Source organism: Arachis hypogaea, chromosome 6 (genome assembly GCF_003086295.3).
Source record: "Arachis hypogaea cultivar Tifrunner chromosome 6, arahy.Tifrunner.gnm2.J5K5, whole genome shotgun sequence".
In the NCBI taxonomy this organism is placed as follows: Eukaryota; Viridiplantae; Streptophyta; class Magnoliopsida; order Fabales; family Fabaceae; genus Arachis; species Arachis hypogaea.
This window is the reverse complement of record NC_092041.1, coordinates 38,796,837-38,810,245: the sequence shown is the minus strand read 5'-3', so window position 1 is coordinate 38,810,245 and position 13,409 is coordinate 38,796,837. Positions and strand designations below refer to the sequence as shown.

The window sequence follows — 13,409 nt, the reverse complement described above, 5'->3', positions numbered from 1 at the left end:
TCATTCAGTTGTAGCCTCTTCATAAGAGTCAGAGGCATCACATTTATGCTAGCTCCTAGATCACAGAATCCTCTGTCAATTTTTGTTTCCCATATGATGCAAGGGATATGAAAACTTCCTGGGTCTGTTTTCTTAGAGACCATATCCTTCTTGATGAGTGCACTGCATTCCTTGTTCATTAGTACAGTTTGTCCTCCCTTCAAAACTCTTTTCTTGCTCAGCAATTCCTTCAAATACTTGATATGTGTAGGCATCTGCCGGAGAATCTCAAGAAAGGGAATATTGATATGGAGAGACTTAAATGTCTCTAAAAACTTTGAATAGGTTTTCCCTTTTTTACCTCCTCCTAACCTCTGAGGAAATGGTGCTCTTGGTTGGTAAGTTTCCAGTATGCCTTCATTTTGCAGTTCCTTGGCTTGCTCAGTTTCACTTTCCTGCTTAGCTTCTTCCACACCTTCCTTCAAGATTTCTGGCTCCTGTTCTGAGGGTCTGATTCCTTCTTCTTCTGAGACTTCCTTCAATATGGTGATGGCCTTGCATTCTTCCCATCTCACTCCCTTTTGTTCCCCTTTAGGATTCTTTTCTGTGTCACTAGGGAACACTGCAGTTGACTTGGGGGCCTGTTGAGATAGCTCTCCTACTCGAGACTCCATCCACTTGAGTTTTTCACCATGGTTCTTTAAGGTCGATCTCACATCATCCCTAAAGCTTTTCAACTCACTTATGTCCTGACCCATGTTTGCTAACCTTCCTTCTATCCTGTTTAATTGATCTTGAAATTGTTGGTTTGGATTAGGTTGGGCAGGTTGATTATTTTGGCCATGATATGGTGGTTGGGAGTAAGTGTTTTGTGTGGCTTGGTATGATCTTTGGTTGGAGTTTTGGTATGTGGAATTGTTATGTTGGTTGGGGTTGTAAGGTTTGTGGTTTTGTGGTTGGCTTTGCTGGTTTCCCCACCCAAAGTTTGGGTGGTTTTTCCATCCTGGGTTGTAAGTGTTGGAATGTGGATCATATGGTTGCCTTTGTTGATTTCCCACATAGTTGGCCTCTTCCCAATCACCTCCTTCAGTGCTTACTTCCTCTTGATCTTGTGTGTGTAGTGCAGCCACTTGCTTTGTGTCTAATTTCCTGGTGAGCTCTGCTAGTTGCTTGGCAAACACCTTGTTTTGGGCTAGAATTGTATCAACATGGTTCAGCTCCATGACTCCCTTAGTGTTGTGCCTCTCTGAAGCATAGTAGTACTCATTCTCAGCCACTGTCTCAATCACTTCAATGGCTTCTTCCATAGTCTTTTTCCTGTTCAATGAACCTCCTGATGAATGGTCTACAGCCTTCCTTGATTCATAAGAAAGTCCATCATAGAAAATATGCAATTGCACCCAGTCATATAACATGTCTGGTGGGCATTTCCTTGTCAATTCTTTGAACCTCTCCCATGCCTCGTAGAGGGTTTCACCATCCTGTTGTCTAAAAGTCTGAACCTCAGATCGAAGCCTATTGACCTTTTGTGGGGGGTAGAAACGTGCCAGAAACTTGCTTTCCACCTCATCCCAGGTTGTTAGGCTCCCCCTTGGGAATGATTCCAGCCACTTAGCTGCCTTGTCCCTAAGTGAAAATGGGAACAAGAGCAGTTTATAGGCATCTTCCTGGACTCCATTGGACTTCACAGTGTTGCAAATTCTCAGGAATTTTGTGAGATGTTGGTTTGGGTCTTCATTAGCACTCCCACCAAATGAACAATGATCCTCCACCAATGATATTAGCTGTGGTTTGAGTTCAAAATTGTTGGCCTGAATGGGTGGTTTCTGGATGCTGCTACCACAATTCCCAGAGGTTGGGTTTATGTATGAACCAAGAACCCTCCTCTCAGGAATGGCATTGTTTCCATCAGCCCTCTCATGGTTGTGAACTTCTCTATCCATGTTAAGATCTAGAGCTTCCTCAAAATTGTCCTCAGACTCTCCTTCAGATTCTTCTTCTCTCAGTACTCTCTTCCCTCTTGCTTCCCTTCTAAGTCTATGAAGGGTCCTCTCTGGTTCGGTATATGGAGGAGTTGATGTTTCTCCTCTCCTAACTGTCATACAAGAACACACCACAAGCAACAAACAAGTGGAATACTCTTGGTTAATGGAAGAGTATGGTTAGAGCAGTTGAGGAATTAATTCAAATAGTTAGTGGGTCAGTGAGTTAGTTGCTTGAAATGAAAGGCATAAGAAAGAAAAAGCAAATAACAGAGTGCAGAAATTAAAAATTCAACAAGTAACTTGAACTAAATTAACAAAACAAGAAAAATGCCCAATCTAGTTAACTTCCAATTTGAGAATTGTCAATCGAAAACCAATCCCCGGCAACGGCGCCATAAACTTGATCTAACCATAAACTTGATAGCTACGATTTTAGGAAATTGCACAATCGGCAAAAATTCCTTCCGGCAAGTGCACCGGTTATCGTCAAGTAAAAACTCACAATAGAGTGAGGTCGAATCCCACAAGGATTGGTTGAATGAGCAATTCGGATTAGAAGTTTGTTCTAGTTGAGCGGAATCAAGATTTAGATGAGAATTGCGGAATCTTAAATTGCATGAATTAAAGAGCGAGAAGTTAAAGTGCTGAAATTAAAAGGGAATGGGGTGATTGCATGAATTTAAATTGCAGAATGTAAAGAGAAAGTGTAGATCAGAAATGGGGAATTCATTGGGTGTTAGGAGATATTGAGATCTCCGAATCAAAACAACTTTTATCCCTTCCTCAACCAATGCATTCATTGAATTTTGCTTGGCAATCTTATATGATTGGATCCCAATCCCTTGGCTCACCAATTCTCTCTAAAAACAAACAAATTCCCAATTCCTTGGTTTAAATGTTCATAAGAAGAGATGATGCTCAATCACTGATTATACCACACAGTTTCATGAACCACAATTTGGTAGGATTACATGTCACAATATCCATCCAAACCCCAATCCAATTCACTGTGAGAAAGCTTCTCTAGCATGAATCCTCCATTCCTTTCCCAAGGTTCCGAAGGATTCCAATTATGGGTAGTTTCTTTCCCAAGACAACTACCCAATGGAATTAGATCGAGAAGCTTTCTAACAAAATTCAAGAGAAAAGATTGAAGAAGAAGATAAAACTATTATTGATTCATTGAATTACAATAGAGCTCCCTAACCCAATGAAAGGGGTTTAATGAGTCATAGCTCCGAATTCAAAACTAGAAAAATTGATGAAAAGTTCTCAAGTGTGAAAAGTGCTAACTAACTTAAATTCTATCCTATTTATACACTTTCTAAAATGAGCTTCTGTTGTGTTTCTTGGGCTTTGAGGCCTTTCCTTGATTTCCTTTTGCTTTGGGTTTATGATCCATAATCCTGATGAGGCTGCTGATCCAATTCTGTAACATTCATTGAGCCAATTTAGTGATAATCAAGTAATGACACATGACTCAACAAATTGAAGTTCCAGACTCATCAATTCTTTAGGCCCAATCCCATAAACCATGATATTCAATTGGGTTTCATACCAGAGTATGTTTAAGTTAATGTTTGTGCTCAAATGCTAACTTAAACTTCAATATATTTGGCCCAGAAACCCTTTCAAAAGGTGGCGTTTAAGTTGTAGTTTAAGTTTCAGTTTAAGGTTAAACTGAAGCTTAAACGTGGAAATGGAAGAAAGCAATCCTGGAGGGTAAATAATCGAACACGTTGAAGCTTCAGTTTAAGGTTAAACTGAAGCTTAAACGTGGAAATGAAGATTGCAACCCTGGAGGAGAAATGCTGGTCGAACACGTTTAAGCTCCAGTTTAAGGTTAAACTGGAGCTTAAACGTGGAATGCTTCCTGGAGGGTGAGATGTCGAACACGTTTAAGCTCCAGTTTAACCTTAAACTGGAGCTTAAACGTGGGAATAAAGATTGCAACCCAGGAGGAGAAATGTCGAACACGTTTAAGCTTCAGTTTAACCTTAAACTGGAGCTTAAACGTGGAAATGAGAAAGCACACCCTGGAGTGGAAAAAACGCCGAACACGTTTATCCTCCAGTTTAAGGTTAAACTGGAGGTTAAACGTGGAAATGCTCCCTTGGTGTCATTCTCATTCTGGCGTTTAACCTTCAGTTTAAGGTTAAACTGGAGGTTAAACGCCAGTTTTCTCTTTTCTCAGCTCTCATGATTCTGGCGTTTAACTTCCAGTTTAACCTTAAACTGGAGGTTAAACGCCACTTTCAGCATTATATGGCTTGGCAGTTTAAGTTCCAGTTTAAGCTTAAACTGGAACTTAAACTCCACATGTGATCTTCAAGCTTCCTTTATTGATTTCGTTGCTTCCTTGCCTAGCCTCTTCTTCCCTGAAATCATCCAAACAACTGCATCAAAGTCTTGCAAAATTTCATGAGAATTCTTCCATTCATATCATTCAAGGAATATCACTAAAAACTCATGAAATTTGCATCAAAATCATACTGTTTGGATGATTCATTACTTTGTTGTTCATTTAACCATTCTTGGTTACTTTAAGCTCAAGAAAATGCATAAAACAACTAAAACTAACAGAAAAATTCTAGTGAAACTAACCTAAGATGCCTTGGCATCAATAATCACCGGATTTTGTCCATTTACTCGTGGGTAACGGTAAGAAAACTTTAACCCTTGTGAATTAGTGATTTAGTGAGCTCAATATTGATTATTGTGATATTGTATGAATTAGATTGTGTATTTGTTAAATAGGAGTTCAATTGGTGGATTGAAACGAAATTCTAGTAGTTGAACTTGTGGAATTGGCAATTGGAAGCTTGAAGCTTGTGAAAGGAGAGGTTTTTGAGGTATTCCGCGCTTATTAGAGAGGAATCGGCCAATGTATAATTTTGGTTTCTCGTAGATAATATATAATGTAACGTGAAAAATTAGGCTAGATGACCGTAGGATAGGTTGAATTATGTGAACCTATTGAGGTTTAGTGATTAGTGGATATGTTGAATTTAATTATGAAAATGTGTGGTAATTTATGATTGTAGTGATTGATGAGAAATGATGAATGTTTATGAAATGTGTTATGAGTTATTGATGAATTATGTTGTTGATGACTATTGAGGGTTGGGCGGAAATTTATAAAATTGAGTATTGGAATGTTGTGGAAGGAATAAAATGGTTAGAGAATTGCTTTAAGTGTATTTGAAGTTGTTTTAAGGTGTGAACTTTGGTTTTGAAATTGAGAATTTAGAAAATAGAGGTTTTGAACTCTTTTGGTAAAAATAAATTTTTAACGAACTTCGGTGGACCATAACTTGAGCCTTGAATTTTGGATTTGAATGAAATTTATTTTAAATTAAAGATAATTTCAAGAGTTTTACAACGGTATAAAGTTTGTGGAAAACAAAATTTTGTAGAGGAAGTTATGCATGTCAGAAGTTATGTGCCAAAAATTGAATTTTTCTTATGTTGCAGAAAACTAGGATTTCTAGTGTGTGTGTGTGTGTGTATATGCACACTAGTGTACGCAAGCACATACCAATGGGGTGCGTTTAGGCCCGTGCATATGCATGAGGGGGCGTGTGTACACACACCCTGAGAATTTTGCAAGTGTGCATATGCACATTGTGGTGCGTATGCACAGGATGGGAAGGTCTTTCTATTGTGCATGCGCATGGAACGGTGCGTGCGCATAACACTCTGTTTTTCACTAAAATTCTGTTTTTTACTGTTTGACCTTCTCGGCAAGTCTGTAAACCTCCAGAACCATTGTTTTGATGGAGATTCACAATTTTTGTACTATTGAACATTCCTCTGATTTCCAAACCTCTAAAAACTCTATTTAAGGTTTATTGGTTAAGTTTTGGGTTACAAAGTAAGTGTTAGTGAATGAGAGAAGATAAAAATTAGTATCGAAGGAGTTTAAAGGGGGATAATTGATTTGATGAGATAATGAGAGTGATGAACGAGGCAATTATGAGAACAATGCAATGTTGATGAATGAGATATAATGAGAATGGTGGTGATATTATGAGATAATGATGAAGGAGTTTGATTGAGATTATGTTGAATGATAATGTTTGAGATATATGTGACCGGGTAAGACGCAGTGGTGTTATCCACTTGCTCCGGGTATGAATTGAAATGATGTTGAGAATGAATTTTTGGATAAGATACCTGGGCATAGCAAGGATTGTGGTTCGTCTCGCTTGCTCCGGGTTAGTGATTGAGATACTTGGGCAGTAGCAAAGATTGTGGTTCATCCCGTTTGTTCCAGGTCAGTGATTGTGATGCCTCCGTAGTAGAAGCAGTGGTAGATGATTCCACTTGCTCCAGGTTGAGTCTTTAAACACTTGCTTGGTTAGTAGCAGCAGTAGTGGTTTATTCTACTTGCTCTGGTTTCAGCGGGTATTAGCAAGGAGGGTTATGGCTCAGGCCCACTTGCTCCGTAATTGGGTGTTTCTGTCTTAGGTTAGCTACCAGGACATGTCGGGTTGGCTATATAACTGACAGATGATATCATCAGCCATAGGGCAGGCATACATCATATGTATTTGTCTATTTTGTTTGAGCTTGCATTATTTGGGTTTACCTATTTGATCAACTATGTTTAATTGCTATATGTTCTACCTGCTATAACTGCATTATATCTATGTTTTCTTTGTTTGTATTGTATGTCTATGCAATTGAGAGATCCCTCGTTTGGTGGATGTGTGATGAAGGTTGTTCCACCGGAGTTTTGGAGGGTTGGAGGAGCGTGAGATTGAAGAGTTAAGTTACTTTTGGACTAGAACCTAAGTACTTTAGACAATTTACCCGGTTTTTTGGTTCAGTTTATAACTTTAAGTTTTGACTGAGTGTCGGAGTTTTAAGATTGCCTCCGACTTTTTTGGGACCTTATATACTATTTATGTGGGCACCATTACCATGCTGAGAAGTGAGAACCCCCAGTTCTCATTCCATACATATATTGTTACTTTTAGATGTAGGACGCGAGACACCGCACTGAGCATTCTGGAGACTCTTGAAAGCGAAGAACTGTTGGGGCTTAGGATTGTATTTTGTTTATATATATATATATATATATATATATATATATATATATATATATATATATATATATATATATATATATATATATAGATTCTACCTTGTATATATTATTTTGTTCTACTTTTATCTGATCATGAGCAATGCGATTTCTGTTTCATTTTGGATGAATTTCTCTTTCAAGGCTCCTAGTTACGATTTCCTTCAATTATATTATATTATGTATTTTTACTTTTAGAGGTCGTAGCACCTTGCCACCTCTGATTTACGTTCTAGATGTAAAGCTCTGTGTGGTAGGGTGTTACATTATTTATGTACAAATATACGATGATAGATTTTAGTGTACAAATAATAGTGTTAAACAATAATGCTTATATATATATATATTGTTTTAAACTTAAAAGAACCATAATACTTAATTTTATGTATTATTTAAAAAACAGAACTTTGAACTGAAGCTATTGATAGGAATATATATTTTTGTTATTTTTTTATACAGAGTAAATAATCATTTTTGACCATGAAAGATCAAGACATTGACAAAACTAACTATTGAAGATTTAAACTATATAATTTAGTAACTATTAAAGTTTAGTTTCGTTTGACAATTCTAACTAAACGTTAATTTTAAAGTGATGCCATTAGTTAAGTATCATATATTCCAATATGAAAATAATTCATTTAATTAAAAGAAATTTGTAAAATGAAATAAATAACTCCCTCTCACTCTCACCCAGTTACCCTCCACCACCGCATAACTCCCTCCTTCCTCCACCCTCTCTCCACTTCCATTGCCGTCGGCAACCCTCCTCGTGCAGTACGCTAAGCCCCCCATGGCCGATAAGTTTGACAAGCAGAAGTGTGTCTATGACGGCCTCATCACCAAGTCCCTGCCGAACGGCATGTTCTGCATTTGCCTCAACAACCAAGACCTCATTCTTGGATATGTTTTGGAAAAATCTGAAAGAGTATGGTTAGAATATTGCCGGATATATCACGTCAAGATTGATGTTAGTCATGCTATGATTCTTCAAAGGGACATATTGTTGATAGGCTTAGTAATAGTAGTTCGTCTTAGTATAAATATGCACATAAATTATTTGTGAAAAGGTCTCAATGCACCTCAAATTGGGTTCTTGGTTTTTTTTGTGTGATTTGGTAAGATAAGGATGAATTTGTTAAACTAATACTTATTTTGTTTAACAAATTCACTACAAAAAGGAGTTTAAAATAGTATTTATATTATGATATTTTTTGTTGCTGCCATAATTAATTTATATTTTTGTGGTGGTTTTGGTAATTACGGCAGGTTGGAACCGCCGTTATGACATATATATAAAAGGCAAAATTTGCAATCCCTAATTTCAGAAACACTTGGCTGAACTCGAAACACTACACGTACAACGCCGCTGCTGCTCTTGTGCAACGATGTTCGATCCTCTTGAGTTCTTTGATCTTCTCCAATAACTTCTCCTCCGGCAACGATATCCTCTTGTGTTCTCCGATCTTCTCTGGTGACATCTATAAGACCCAGAGTTTTTTGGAAAATCTTATTATGAGCTAATTTCAATTTATTTATTCATTAAAGATTTTATTTTCAGAAATTATTTTATTAAAAGTAATTACATTAATTTTTGATAATTAAACTAGAAATTTTACTTAATTTTATAATTATTGAATAATTTTCTATATTTAAATTATAAAACTTCGCAGTTGTAAAGAATAAAAATTTTATATGATTTAGTTTAAATAATTGAGATTTTGAAATTTAATACTTTAATTTTTTAAAGAAAAAATTAATTATATTATCTCTAATTTTAAATTAGAATACTTGATTAAAAGCCAGGTAGCAAATTGATAATTAAAAAATATTTTTTTAAAGTAATTTTAAGGGATTAAGTAAGATTTTAAATTAACATAATATACCCTAATTTTATTAAAATTATCAAACTCCAATTTAACCCAAAATCCCAAAATCCAATCCTAACCCTAACTAAACAAAACCCTAATTTTACCCTAACCCTATCCACACTCACACTCACCGCCACTCACCCTACCCTCTCCTAACACACACATAGACACAGACACATATGCTGGAAAATGAAAGAAAGGAAAAGAGAAAGGAAACAACGGAGAGGGAGAAGAAAGGAGAAAAAGGGGAAGGGGAAATAGAGAAGAGGGAGAACAAAGAGGAGGGGAGAGCCGAGGATGGAGAGGGAGGAGAAGATGTCTCCACTGTCCAGCTCGCCACCACTGTCGTCACACGCTGCTGCTGTCGTTGAGCTCGCTTATCGCCGTTGTCTAGTGTCGCCATCACATCGCCGTCAAAGAAGAGAGGGAGATTTGCGACGGGAAGGGAGGAGAAGAGAGAGTGAGCCATTGTAGAGCGGTCTCGCGCCGCTATCGCGTCATGTCGTCGTCACATTGCCGTCGCCTTGAGCCTCACCGTCGTTGTCCTCGGCGCGAGCCTTTTCTGTCATTGGTGGGGTCGAAGTCACCGCCGATCTGAGCTGAGGTAGAGGAAACACGAATAGGAGACAGAATAGGGAGCTTCATGGGAGCTCCGTCATTGCCAGCTGTCACCGTCGTTGTGACTTGCATCACTGAGCTTTTGTCATTGGGATCCGCTGTCGGTAAGGGCGTTCTTCCCTCTAATTTCCATTTTCCTTTAATTTCCAAGAATATTGTTGTCATTGATTTTTGTTACAACCATGTCGTTGTGTCTTTGGTCATCGAAAATCTACCACCAGAGCTTCTGGTAGCCGCCGTCACTGGAGGTAGCTGCCAGAGCTCCTATCTGATCAGTTCAGAGACCGTTGCTGCTTCATTCCTTTATTGTAGTAAGTTTTCCTGCTTAAAAACCCTCACCGTTAGTATTCTGTTATATGTTACTAAGGATTTGGCGACATTGATGTTTTAGGAGATTGAGTTATCGAGGTTGTATGTTGCAATTAAAGCTGTTTCTATTGTTACGAAAGTAAACAGAGCTATCGATGCAGCCACCGCCATTGATGGCCGAGGGAAAAAGGAGACTCTTGACGCATTAACCTTTAAGGGCTTCGACTATTTAGGCAGGTTGGACTAGGTATTGCTTTATTTCTCTAGTTTATGTATTGGATAGATAGGGAAGAGCGATGTAAGTTAGTGGGTAAAAAGTCCTTAGGCACGTTTTTGGCCCTTTCATTTCTTTAAATTATTCACCTTACGGATTTGTAAATTAAAGAAGCTTTTCTTACGACTTTCTTTAAGTAAGATTTTTCATAAAGTTTTTCCAAAGTATTATTCTTTTTAAAAGAAACTGTATTACAATGGAGTTCTTTCTATTTGCAAGTATTTCTTTGCTTTGATGATATTCCCTTCCCTGCTGAATGGTGCATGAAATTGTGATCTCTAACAATGGTGCTCAACTTGGTATGCGCGTTTATAATCTCAGCACTTTCTTCACAACTTCGCATCACTAACCAGCAAGTGCACTGGGTCATCCAAGTAATAAACCTTACATGAGTAAGGGTCGATCCCACGGAGATTGTTGGTATGAAGCAAGCTATGGTCACCTTGTAAATCTCAGTCAGGCGGATTCTAATGGTTATAATGGTTTTCGAAAATAAAGATAAATAAAGCATAAAATAAAGATAAAGATACTTATGTAATTCAATGGTGGGAATTTCAGAAATAAGTTCTATTTATACTAAACTAGTCACTAGGGTTTACAGAAATAAGTCTAAGTGCAAAAACCACTTCCGGGGCCCACTTTGATGTGTGCTTGGGCTGAGCTTGAGCTTTACACGTGCAGAGGCTTCCCTTGGAGTTAAATGCCAGGTTGTAACATGTTTTTGGCGTTGAACTCTGGTTTGTGACGTGTTTCTGGCATTTTACTCCAGAATGCAGCATGGAACTGGCGTTGAACGCCAGTTTGCGTCATCTAAACTTGAATGAAGTATGGACTATTATGATGTGCTGGAAAGATCTGGATGTCTACTTTCCAACGCAATTGGGAGCGTGCCATTTGGAGTTCTGTAGCTCTAGAAAATCCATTTCGAGTGCAGGGAGGTCAGAATCCAACAACATCAGCAGTCCTTTTTCATCCTGAATTAGATTTCTGCTCAGATCCCTCAATTTTAGCCAGAAAATATCTGAAATCTCAGAAAAACACACAAACTCATAGTAAAGTCCAGAAATGTGAATTTTGTATAAAAACTAATAAAAACATCCCTAAAAGTAGGTAGATCCTACTAAAAACTACCTAAAAAACAATGCCAAAAAGCGTATAAATTATGCGCTCATCACAACACCAAACTTAAATTATTACTTGTCCCCAAGCAACTGAAAATCAAATAGGATAAAAAGAAGAGAATATGCTATAAATACCAAAATATCAATGAATATTAGTTCTGATTAGATGAGCGGGACTAGTAGCTTTTTGCTTCTGAACAGTTTTGGCATCTCACTTTATCCTTTGAAGTTTAGTATGATTGGCATCTATAAGAACTCAGAGTTCAGATAGTGTTATTGATTCTCCTAGTTAAGTATGTTGATTCTTGAACACAGCTACTTTTATGAGTCTTGGCCGTGACCCTAAGCACTTTGTTTTCCAGTATTACCACCGGATACATAAATGCCACATACACATGACTGGGTGAACCTTTTCAGATTGTGACTCAGCTTTGCTAAAGTCCCCAGTTAGAGGTGTCTAGAGCTCTTAATCACACTCTTCTTGCTTTGGATCACGACTTTAACCACTCAGTCTCAAGCTTTTCATTTAGACCTTCATGACACAAGCATATGGTTAGGGACAGCTTGATTTAGCCGCTTAGGCCTAGATTTTATTTCCTTGGGCCCTCCTATCCATTAATGCTCAAAGCCTTGGATCCTTTTTACCCTTGCCTTTTGGTTTTAAGGACTATTGGCTTTTTCTGCTTGCTTCTTTTTTTTTCTCTTTTTTTTCCATTTTTTTCGCAAGCTTCTTCTTTTTCACTGCTTTTTCTTGCTTCAAGAGTCAATTTTATGATTTTTCAGATCATCAATAACATTTCTCTTTTTCATCATTCTTTCAAGAGCCAATAATTTTAACATTCATAAACAACAAGATAAAAAATATACACTGTTCAAGCATTCATTCAGAAAACAAAAAGTATTGTCACCACATCAATATAATTCAACTAATTTCAAGGATAAATTCGAAACTCATGTACTTCTTGTTCCTTTGTATTAAAGACATTTTTCATTTAAGAAAGGTGAAGGATTCATGGAATTATTCATAGCCTTAAGACATAGTTACTAAACACTAATGATCATGTAATAAAGACACAAACATAGACAAACATGAAGCTCAAAAACCGAAAAATAACAAGATAAGAACAAGGAAGTTAAGGAATGAGTCCACCTTAGTGATGGTGGCGCCTCCTTCTTGAAGGACCAATAGTGTTCTTGAGCTTCTCTATGTCTCTTCCTTGCCTTTTTTGCTCCTCCCTCATAGCTCTTTGATCTTCTCTAATCTCATTGAGAATGATGGAGTGCTCTTGGTGTTCCACCCTTAATTGGTTCATGTCATGACTCAATCCTTCTAGAGAAGTGTTGAGTTGTTCCCAATAGTTATTTGGAGGAAAATGAATCCCTTGAGGCATCTCAGAGATTTCTTGATGATGAGCTTCCTCATGCGTCTCTTGAGATCCATGAATGGACTCTCTTGTTTGCTCCATCCTCTTCTTAGTGATGGGCTTGTCCTCTTCAATGAGGATGTCTCCTTCTATGACAACTCCAGCTAAGTTGCATAGATGGCAAATGAGATGAGGAAAAGCTAGCCTTGCCAAGGTGGAGGGCTTTTTGGCTACTTTGTAGATTTCTAGAGAGATAACTTCATGAACTTTTACTTCCTTTCCAATCATGATGCTATGGATCATGATGGCCCGATACACAGTTACTTTGGATCGGTTGCTAGTGGGGATGATGGAGCGTTGGATGAACTCCAACCATCCTCTAGCCACAGACTTAAGGTCCAGTTTTCTCAATTGAACTGGCTTGCCTTTTGAGTCTCTTTTCCATTGAGCTCCTTCCACATATATGTCCTTAAGGACTTGGTCCAACCTTTGATCAAAATTGACCCTTCTAGTGTAGGGGGTGCGTCTTCTTGCATCATAGGCAAGTTAAACGCCAACCTCACATTCTCTGGACTGAAGTCTAAGCATTTTCCCCGAACCATTGTAAGCCAATTCTTTGGTTTGGGTTCATGCTTTGATCATGGTTCCTATTAATCCATGCATTGGCATAGAACTCTTGAACCATTAGGATTCTGACTTGTTGAATGGGATTGGTAAGGACTTCCCAACCTCTTCTTTGGATCTCATGTCGGATCTTCGGATATTCGCCCTTTTTGAGCTTAAAAGGGACCTCAGTGAT

The 13,409-nt window shown here is 37.9% G+C and overlaps 1 non-coding gene across 1 annotated transcript; it reads left to right on the top strand.

The window, feature by feature from the left end:
• Nucleotides 1-1,392: 1,392 nt before the first annotated feature.
• LOC112699590 (small nucleolar RNA R71) lies at nt 1,393-1,496 on the top strand. The gene has a single exon (XR_003152536.1). It is a non-coding gene; the product is annotated as a small nucleolar RNA R71 (small nucleolar RNA).
• The last annotated feature ends 11,913 nt before the right edge of the window (nt 1,497-13,409 follow it).